A 10901-nucleotide genomic window follows, 5' to 3' on the forward strand; every position below is an offset into this window, starting at 1 on the left:
GATGGTGGAGAAAAAAAGTGTATTACTGAAATTCCTGAAAGTGGAAACATAAGAAAATACAGATTCAACTGAAGATTTTCTCAAAGTCAGTGCCTCCTTTTATATTACTCAAATAAATGTGAAGAAAGCGGCTTTCTATGTTCACAGGAAAGGACTGGGGCATCCACATTTTAGCTTGGCTGGACTCAGCTACAATATAAAACCACTACGTCTATGTTCAAAGCTTTTTATCCACAGAAAATCTGCAGCAATTTGAGAAGATGATGGTACAGGCTTCTTCCAAAGGAGAGGAACTGACCAAAATGACAACTAAAGAACAAAGACAAAACAACTTAGAACATGAAAGGGGAGGGGACTGTAGCAGAGCAAAAAAAATGGCAGTACTACTAAGGCAAGGACCTATTTTTGCAAGCTTGAACATGGTCTTTTCACTGCAATGAAACAATTTTGGAGGAAGTTTGAATCTTAAAAAAATGCTATTGTGATGTTATTGTTTTGTATTGTTCGTTGTTACACTACAGTACTCAATGCTATTGCTTATCCATTCCTGCTTTCTAGCTGTAATGAATGATGTTACACAAACTTCACTGTGTAAAACAAGTAAGCAATTTTTGGTAAACAAACAAACAAAAAAATACATGCACGTGCAAATTAGAGACAAGAACAAGATAAGATCCAAAAGATAATTATATTCTTGAATTCAAGAATACAACAAACCTATGTTTGAGTGTCCATTCAATAAAAAATTCCGAGGTTAAAGTTCTGCTATAGGGATCATCACAGTTCAGTGGAGTAACTCAGCTTCCACCTTTATTCCTTCAGCTGCTTGGGACTCACAAAATATTTGGGTGCTCAAATCTTGTGAGGGTGTCCAATGACTGTGATGTTATGCTCAGTTAAAGGCTGAGATAAACTAACAGCCTTGTATTTTACACAGAGCACAGCAATTAGATTCTTACTTTTTCAGTGATGACAGTTGCTGTGGTGGCCATCTTTCACATAAAAATCTGGGGACCAAAATATTCAACCAGAATGTCAAGGGCCTGGAGTGAGTTGCAGTTGCCCTTGTCTCAGGCAGCAAGCTGTAGTGGAAGTGGCTGTTCCACCTCCAGGTCTCTTTTAGTAACATCTCAGCTCAGCAGTGAGGATGATAATAAAGGGAGGAGAAAACCAGACAAATACGTCTTTGTAATTTGGAGATGAGATCCTTTCATATACTACTCTTTCTTTCTAATGACTTTTATGTATTTTCTATAGTAATACTTTTAATACAAAGTATGTATGCAATCCCTAGATCTAGGACCATACTCTACCTACCCACCTGTTCCCCCAAAATTCCTATCACATAATTATTTTCTTAAGTACTTCCATTTTACAAGCAAAACAGGAACACCTTCAGTATTTCTTCCAGGTCTTCCTTGAACTAGATCCACATCAGGTTGCCACTCCCTTTAATCTAATAGCTAGGTGCTTTCCTTACTTTCAAGGGTTGTGCGGATTGAGTTTCCTCCTTGGGCTCCATGTTCCTTTCTGTAAGTCATTGGTGGAGCTTGGTCCAAGAGATATACTCAGTGCATGTACAACATCTGCAGAATCAGCCTCTTCCTAAAATATAAAAGAGCCACTAATGCTTTCAGAATGGAGGTGGGAGTGCTCTGATGCCCATACTTTTCTCATTTCAGCTTTACCCTAATTAATGTCAACTCTTTGCTAACTTCAGTAAGCAAATTTATTTGGGTTTCTATATTTCACTCTCACTTTGGAATCTTAGTTTATGCTGCAGAGTCACCATTTCAGTAGGAGGGGATGATACTTTCCCTGTCACATGCGGAGAAGTGTCTGCAGTCTAATATTTAGTACACTCACATAGGAGACAGAAGATGTGAGGTTAAATCTGATCATGCTGAGCAGAAAAATGACCTTGGGTCTTTAGTCTTCTGAGCAAGTGCTCTGAACAAGGGACTAAAATACCAGAGGTCAGCAGGAGAACCACAGTTTCTTCATTTTGAGGAAGGTGGAAGGTGCACCTCCAGTTTTTGTACAGCCTGTGTGTGCTACAAAAGCACTGTGTATGTATAGCAGGATTAGGGCCTTTATAGGATATTGGCAGTCTACCTCCCATATCCTGACCTGATTAGCTGAGCCTAGTGGTCTGGGGGTGTTGTACACGTACACTGATGCAGAAGTCGTGGTGCTTTCAGGATCTTTTAACTCAGAAAGGGACATGTGTGTGGCACTGACATGCTTCCAGGACACTATTCAGCAGCTGAGCACTTTCTTGTTTTGACTTTTTAGTTATTTTTCTGTACAACCCAAAAAGCCATTTTAATGACCTGTTGAGTTCTTGCCCCTTACTGTTTACAGATCCTTTCTCCAAGCTTCTGTAATGAAGGATGGATAGAAATTGGGCAAGTCCTTGCCATGCATAAAGAAACTAGACTAGACAGTTCTTCATCTCTCTCTCTCTTCCCACCCGCCCACTCTCTATCCAACCCCCCCCCCCCCCCACACACACACTTTCCCCCAGCTTCCCATTTTCTACTTTTGGCTGTTTAGGTAGGACTGATATGAATAGACATTTAAGGTCATTTGCAACACTAACCTGGAGACTGGACAAAGATAACAATAATTGTTGCTTTTTTATTCAGTTAGCAGGATTGTTTTTTCCACTTGGTTTTGTAGAGTACAAGTTTTCAGTGAAGCATCTCTTAGTATGATTATGATCTTTTCATCTGCAGAATAACCTCTGCAATCAAAAATCAATACTCATGCAATGGGCAAATCAGACTGTTCCTGCCCACAAGTATCTGCAGCATTATGTTTTAAGCAGTTGTTGATTTGCTTTGATTTGGAAAAATGGCTCGTCTGCAGAACTTTGTATGCATTTATGCACATGGTAGTTTAAGCTGTAGTGAAAAATGTCAGAGCTTTAAAACTATAATCTAAAACCAGGGATAGGACAGATTTCTAGTTTCCAAATGACAAATGACATTTCCACTTTTAGTCTCAGAAAAGAGTACTTCTATCTTGTCTCATAGTGGAGACATTTTAACAGAGGCTGTTTTAAAGGCTTTTATGGAACTGTCTTTGTCTTAGCTAGTTGAATTCCTGGTAAATATTGCACCTGGCTTTACAGACAAACAGCTATTAAGGACAGTGCTGCTATCACGGCTATCACCACTGATAAAAAAAAAAAAAAAAAATCACAATTCCTATTTCTGTAACACTACAGAATGGATAAGCACACAGATATTGTTTCCCATACAGTTTATATCGACTGTCATCTGAGATAGCCAGGATAGATTTTCCATTAATACATGTAATGATAATCTCTAATTCATGTAGAATTCAACATAAAATCATCACCTGGATTCACCCTTGCTTCACATTTTAAAACAGAAACAAATCCACTAATGTGGATAAATGGATGCATTCATGACTCACACCTGAAAAGCAAGCCTGACACAGACTTGGATCAATACCATATTAGCATTAAGTGTACATAAATAGCTGCACATATGTAAGCAATCTGCAGAACAGAAAGAGAAAAACAAAAGTTAATTAATCTTTAACAATGCAGGAGCTATTTAGGGATGTCATCTTTTGCAACAGTTATTAGGTAATATATGCACATGTGTATATGCAATGGACAGAGTAAGGCGGTGGGCAATGTGTATCCTCTTCAGACATGCATCTTGAGTCTTTTCAGTCTTGCAGAGGCTCTACACAGTGATCTTTGAGCTTCCAAACATTATTTTTACATATCATTTTCACTTCTGGGTATGCATACTAATAACTGCACATAAGAAACATAGTAATTATTTAAAAATCAAAAAGTTTTACACACAGAAATACCTTGAAACAGACCTAATGTAACCATTGTAAGCCTCTTATTCTGATTTTACTCAGAGTTACTGAGTTCATATGTTGGATTTCTATATCTCAGTACTGCTACTACTGTCTTTAAGTGCCAGTGTCAGTCTCACTGGCATCAATGTTGGAAGCGGTGAGAGACATTTGGTTTAACAAGCACCTTTTTTTTTTTTTTTTTCGTGGTTGTTGGATTCCTGTGTAAATACTGAGAATTTGTGGGAGACAATCATTCAGGTAAAATAGTGTCCAGTACCTAGCACAGCTGGTGTCAACGGGACCAAGGGAAGGCAAAGACAGATGGCAGTTTAAAGGACAAGCCAGACTCACTGCCAATTGATAGCAGAGTATCACCACTTGTAGCAAAACTATATCTAACATCTAAGGGAATTAAATGAAAAATGTCAGATACACCTAAGTGTAAGAAAGAGACCGAAATCTCAGTCTGGAAGGAAGTAGGCAGAGCAATATACTGCTGCAGAAATCTGTTTCAGATCTCCTGCTATAAATCACAGGAATAACAATATAGCTGGAGGCTGAATTCAGACTGAGGTGCTGAACAGGACAAGATGTTCAAAAAGAAAAATCAGCATTGCTCACAGCAGTTGTTAGCATTGCGTAATGTTGGTGCATTTTTAATCAATCAAACAGGTGCTTTGGAAGAGACAAAGCTGGACATTCTCTGAAGACTGTTTTCCATCCACCTTTTGTTCACAGTTCAAGATAGACTTGATCTTACAAATGCTGAGCATTCCTGTGGGGGGTTGTGTGTGATCAAGTCCCTCTGTTTCTGTGGCAGTTAAGAGCACACAGCACTTTGTGGGAGGGCTCTACACCTTGCAAGATCAGGCCCCTGGGGCCTCATTTTTGTGAAGCAAGCTTCAGCTGGAAGTGGCATGAATAAACTCTATCTACAACAGTTCAAAATGTTGTTAATATCATCACACAGCCTCAATTCTGCTGTCATTGTATACTAGTCTTTAATTAAAAGTGTATTCACATTTTTCACATCTCTGCAAGAATGGGCCTTTTACTACAGCCCTCTTAATGGGGATTATTTGTCTGAAATGATGCATCTTACAGCCTGGAGCCAATTTGCTGCTGCTGCTTCTGTTTTCTTTAGCAGTGGAAGCTGGCAGCGATACACCCCACTGTGCAAGGGAGGAGGTCTGCCAAGCTCTGCGGCCAGGAACTGTGTGGTAGGAGCAGAAGTTCAGCCTTTCTCCAGGGGCATCTACTTCATAGCTTGTCAGGCAGTGATGGGGCTTTTGATCCTGCAGCCTGCTTGATACCAGAGTCGATGTTTTGCTTCGATATACAAGAAGAAAGCATATATTGCCAGTCTAAATGGCTTTAATTTTAGATTAAAGGTAGCAGCCAAACAAGGAAGAATAAAAGAGCCATCTCCTAGAGACACAATTCTTTTATGTCTGTAAATGACCTAGTACACTTCTGGGTGTTGAAACACCCAGTACTTATGAACAGTACAAAATGAAATATGCTTTTACCATGTACTGCAGATGTGGTACAGTAAAGCAAGTCAATAGGAAACAATGTTATTAATTTCTACATGCAAATATTTCAAGTTTTGCTTTGCTGCTGCTTTACATAATGCTATTTGTAACTGTTGTGCTAGATTAAACTTCTTGTCAATTTAGTCTATTTAATAAACTATTGCATTAATAGCACATACAATATATGCAGAAATCAGAATTCAGGGAAGAATGAATTTCCATTTACTTGTAACTATTTATATGAAAGAAAACTCTCTGTAGACATTATCAGAAAACCATAAGCTTTGATACACATTTTAAATCATGTAACGTAATTTTATAAAATGTATATCCCAAATGTAGATCTGAGGAATTCATTGACATGTGCAGGAAATATCTTCCCATGACACCTGTACAATTACATTGCAGCAAGAATTTGAGAGGGTGATATCTATCTATTGCATAGGCCCTATTTCTGTATACAGACTTGAATTTTTCCTTAGAGTAGATTTATTAACTGTGCAGACCTAACACTCCAGTGTTGCATACGATTCATAAGGACTATTACAAATAGATACCATTTGACAGAACTTATTAGAAGAATTTGGAATGGTTTATCTAACTACAGATGCAGGCATATTTTGAACAATATTTACCATGAAGTTTTCCATTACATTTCCTCTATAAACCACCTGTGCCTTAACATATCATTATTCACACGTTTTTGACTGTATATTAGATCTTGACAATCAAGAGTTATACAGTCGGTTTTATTTTCACTAGAATATCCTTGTCTATGCCCTTACATATGTTTCTATAAACTTTAAGTCTATTTATAAAGAAATAACTGGACTGCTGTTGTGGTTTAACCTGACTCAGCACCACACAGATGTTCATTCACTCTCCCCCACATCAGCGGAATTGTGGAGAGAATCAGGAAAAAAATGAAAGCTTGTGGGTTGAGATAAAGACAGTTTATTAGGACAGGAAAGAAATGAAATAAATAATAATAATAATGATAATACTACAAATAATAATGTGTGCAAAACAAGTGATGCACAATGCAATTACTCACCACCCGCTGACCAATGCCCCGCCAATCCCCAAGCAGTCGCCCCCCCGCAAGCCACCCCTGTATATTGTTTAGCATGACATCAGATGGTATGGAATACCCTTTTGGCCAGTTTGGGTCAGCTGTCCTGGGTCTGTCCCCTCCCAGCTCCTGCTGCACCCTGCGCCTGCCCACTGGCAGGACAGAGCGAGAAGCTGAAAAGTCCTTGGCTTAGTGTAAGCACTGCTCTGCAGCAATTAAAACATCAGCGAGGTATCAACATTATTCTCATCCTAAATCCAAAACACTGCACCATAACATGTACTAAGAGGAAAATTAACTCTATCCTAGCCAAAATCATATATAATCACTTCCTGCTGATTAAAACACAGTTTATGTCACTATATATATTCTTCACCCAGAGGGTGGTGAGAAACTGGAAGAGGTTACCCAGAGAAGCTGTGGATGCCCCGCCCCTGCTCAAGGCCAGGTTGGATGGGGCCCTGGCAACCTGGTCGAGTGGGTGGCATCCCTGCCCATGGCAGGGGACTTGGAACTAGGTGATATTTACAGTCTTTTCCAGCCCAAGACATTCCATGATTCTATGATATATATGGAGCTGCTCTTTATTCTGTATTTAATCACATACCAACTTATATAATATGCAGTTCTGCCAAATTCCTGTGATAATTTTCCAATAAGATTCCACATTTTAAAATCAATCTCTCAGATTCTTCCCATTAATATACTGAAAACAGTATGCTTATTTTCATTCTTAATTTTTAACATTCAAGTATAGACTCAGAAAAGTAACATGGTAACAGCCTTTCTGACTTTACCTGTGTATTTCTTTTTGTTCAGTTAGTACAAGCTACAGGCTTGATATTATAATTTGATATAATAATATATCTCATTAGTTCAGGAGTATTCACATCTCTGCTTTTTCCCTGCTCCTTATTTTAATCATGTTATTGATAAGCAACACTATTTACCTGCTCTGTGAATGGGTCCATTCTGCTACAAAGTACCCCCATTTTTCCTATGCTTTATTTATTTATTTATTTATTTTCAGTGTGTGATAAAATGAAGTTTTCTGAATTTGGCCTTTGCACATTGCTAACAATATCCAGATAATTGGATCATCTGATCCCTGTTATCACCAATTATTATTACTTTAATGTACTTTAATTTGCATTTCTTAGCACTTTAACTTTGTCTAGAAAAGTAAGTACTCTTACTTTAAAAGAAAAGTTCTATAAATGATGTAAAAATAAACTTGTGTTTAGTTACCTCCTAGTTTCTTTGCTGTATGTATCGATCTTTGTATGTTTTTGTTGTATATATTGATCTTATAATGTTATTTCATCTGTTCTGTTTTTCAGCTTCATTAAAATTGTATATTTTAATTGTATATTAAAATTGTATATGGCCACTCTATTTTGTTATGCTGCTATGCTGACACCTAACACTAGTATACATGCCATAATCTGCTGGATTATTCTATATTACTCAAAGAGTAATCAATATAATCTTCAGCAAGACTATTTCTATTGATAAGTGATGATTACTTCCTGATTGTATCTGAATTATTTCCAGGCTATTTTTCCCAAGTGAGCAGTATTTGAACAAACCTGATTTATTATTTTATTTTTTTGACACATTAGAAGTCTTTGTTGAATAACACCGAAAATTTGATTAGGCCTATGAATTAATTTCAAAAAGGGGGTTACTTTGATTGCCTATCATCATCATTATAAGCCTGTGAATAATACTATAGTGAAGTTACACATAAAATATAACAAAGTACACAGGTCTATGTGTGCTTATTTGTCTATGTGTTTTAAGTTCAGAGTATTCATAAGCTCTTCAGTGTGTTAGCAGCTAAATCATTAAAATAATGCTTTCCCGACATTTAAGTAGGCTATAAACTTTCTGCAAGTTATTTATGCTGGATGATTTTCCCTGAATAAGCACAAACAGTCATCAGTTCATAAACAAGTGTCCCTATGCCTCACGTTATTAAGTCACAACCAACAGGATATAGTTTCAAGTTAAGCCCTTATTATTACCTTGAGAAATATAGTACAAAAATCTAATGATTAAAAGGGTATGTTTTTATTATGACTCTCAAAATATAAAAAAATACATAATCATAAAAATCTTGTGATAAAACACATGACAGAAGAACAGTTTTATTGGAAGATAGGCTAGCTATCATATATTGTGTTAACCCAGTAAACAATAGCCTAGGGATTTTATTCAGCTGTGATATAGAATTTTCTGACCTTAAATTAAATGTAACTAATATCTGTAAGGATTTTTGAGTAATTTGGGAAGGTGTTGTTGTTATTAGGTTATTCTGGCTTCACTAGCACTTTAATCTGTTCATCTGAGCTGAGGAGGGTTTTAAATGTAAGCACAATGCAAAAGTGAGAAGCCCAAAAGTGAGTTTCCCATGATGTGGTGAGAACAATGTGATTCTGTTAACACCCAAGGATGGCTCATAAAGTAATGACAGCACATCTGCCTATCAAGAGTCAGACTCTAACACTTGCCATTGATTATATAAGAAAACAGTAGAAACTAATTACCAGGAAGCTCCATCCAGAAAGGATTCACCCTATTCTGAACATAGCTTTCAATGCTGTTCTGTTAGAAAATAAGGGATGAGGCAAGAATGCTCTCAGTATTTGAGTATTTGCTTATTGTCTGTAAAAGTTCCCCACTGGTGAGAGAGTAGAAGCCAGGTCCTCCTCAGCCTTACCTGGTTGAATCCAGGGCATGCAGGCTAAAGATACCTTTTATTTTTCCTTTTGAAGCAGAGCCCTTCTGCAGCTAACAGTACTAGGGTTACGTGCCCAAGAGAAGGCAAGACTGAAAAAAAATACTGCTGTTGCATTTCACACTAGTTACTGAAGGGAGGAGTTGATCCTAAGCCTTTGATCAAGTGCTCTGATTTTGACGAGAGGATAAAGTTCGTTTATGTACATGCTCTCCTGCTACTATGACTCCTGTGTTCTCTTTCAGCTGGGAAGCTCAATAGTGCTTTCACTCAGAATACATCCAAGTATGGTAGTTTAGGCTTGTAGGATGTGTCAGGGTGGGATAAGTATGCTTGGAGGTTCACCATTGTAGTGGGTTTACCTGGCAAGGTTTTGGTAGCAGGGGGCCATAGGGATGGCTTCTGTGAGAAGGATCTAGAAGCTGCCCCATGTTAGGTAAGGGCCCCACTGCTGACCAGAGCTGAGCCAGTAAGTGATGTTGTTTTGCGCCTCTGTGAGAGCATATTTAAGTCGGGAAAAAAAATGCTGCGCCACACAGCAGCTGGGAGAGTGAGAGGAGTGAGGAACAGCCTTGCAGGCGCCAAGGTCAGTGAAGAAGGAGGGGGAGAGGTGCTCCAGGCGCTGGAGCAGAAGTCCCCTCCGGCCTGTGGTGAGGACCATGGTGAAGCAGGCTGTCCCCCTGCAGCCCATGGAGTACCAGGGTGGAGCAGGGTTCCAGCCTGCAGCCCATGGAGGAGACCACGGTGGAGCAGGTGGACCTGCACCGATGGAGGCTGCGGCCTGTGGAAGACCCCTGCCGGAGCAGATTCCGGGCCGGACCTGTAGCCCGTGGAGAGGAGACCACGCAGGAGCTGGTGACCTGGCAGGAGCTGCTGCCCGTGGGGGATCCAGGTTGGAGCAGTTTGCTCCTGAGGGATAGACCCTGTGTTATGGACCCATATCTGGAGCAGTTCTTGAAGAGCTGCTGCTTGTGGGAAGCCCACGCCAGATCTGTTCAGCAAGGACTGCATCCCATGGGAGGGACCCCACAGCACAGGGGACGAGAGTGACCGAGAAGGAGCGGCGGAGAAGAAGCGCTATAGATTGACCACAACCCCCATTCCCCCGTTCCCCTGTGCCGCTCGGGGGGAGGAGGTGGAAGAGGGTAGATGGGGGGGAAGGTGCTTTTGGTTTCTTTCCTTTGTTTCTCACTTCTTATAGGTAATAAATCTTACTATCTCCCTACGCTGAGTCTGTTTTGCCTGTCACGATAATTAACTGTGCAATCTCCTCGTCCTTATCTAAACCCTTGAGCCCTTTTCATCGTATTTTCTCCCCGTTCCTCTTTGAGGAGGGGGAGTGAGAGAGCAGTTGTGGTGGAGCTTGGCCGTCAACCCGAGTAAAACCACCACAACCATTCCCCTTCTTTTTTTTGCTGTGTCCTTAGAGCAAGACATGCTCTGGACAAGAAATATATCTGTATTTCTCACAGCAGAGAGTTTTGAACATTTTTTTCTTAGTGATGGGTGCCCATGCAATAAACAGATAGTTGGCTTTAAGGATTTACAATATTAGACAATGCCACAAAACTAGCAGAATAAATTTCTGCATGGAAGTAAAGCAACCTCTTCTAGGCAAGCATATTGACTCTGAAGTCTGTGACACACAGCTGAATGTCCACCCCACTTGCTAGAAATTGAGACTTTTAAACCTCGTGTCATCTAT

The sequence above is a fragment of the Cygnus olor genome, chromosome 3 (assembly GCF_009769625.2).
Source record: "Cygnus olor isolate bCygOlo1 chromosome 3, bCygOlo1.pri.v2, whole genome shotgun sequence".
Classification (NCBI taxonomy): domain Eukaryota; kingdom Metazoa; phylum Chordata; class Aves; order Anseriformes; family Anatidae; genus Cygnus; species Cygnus olor.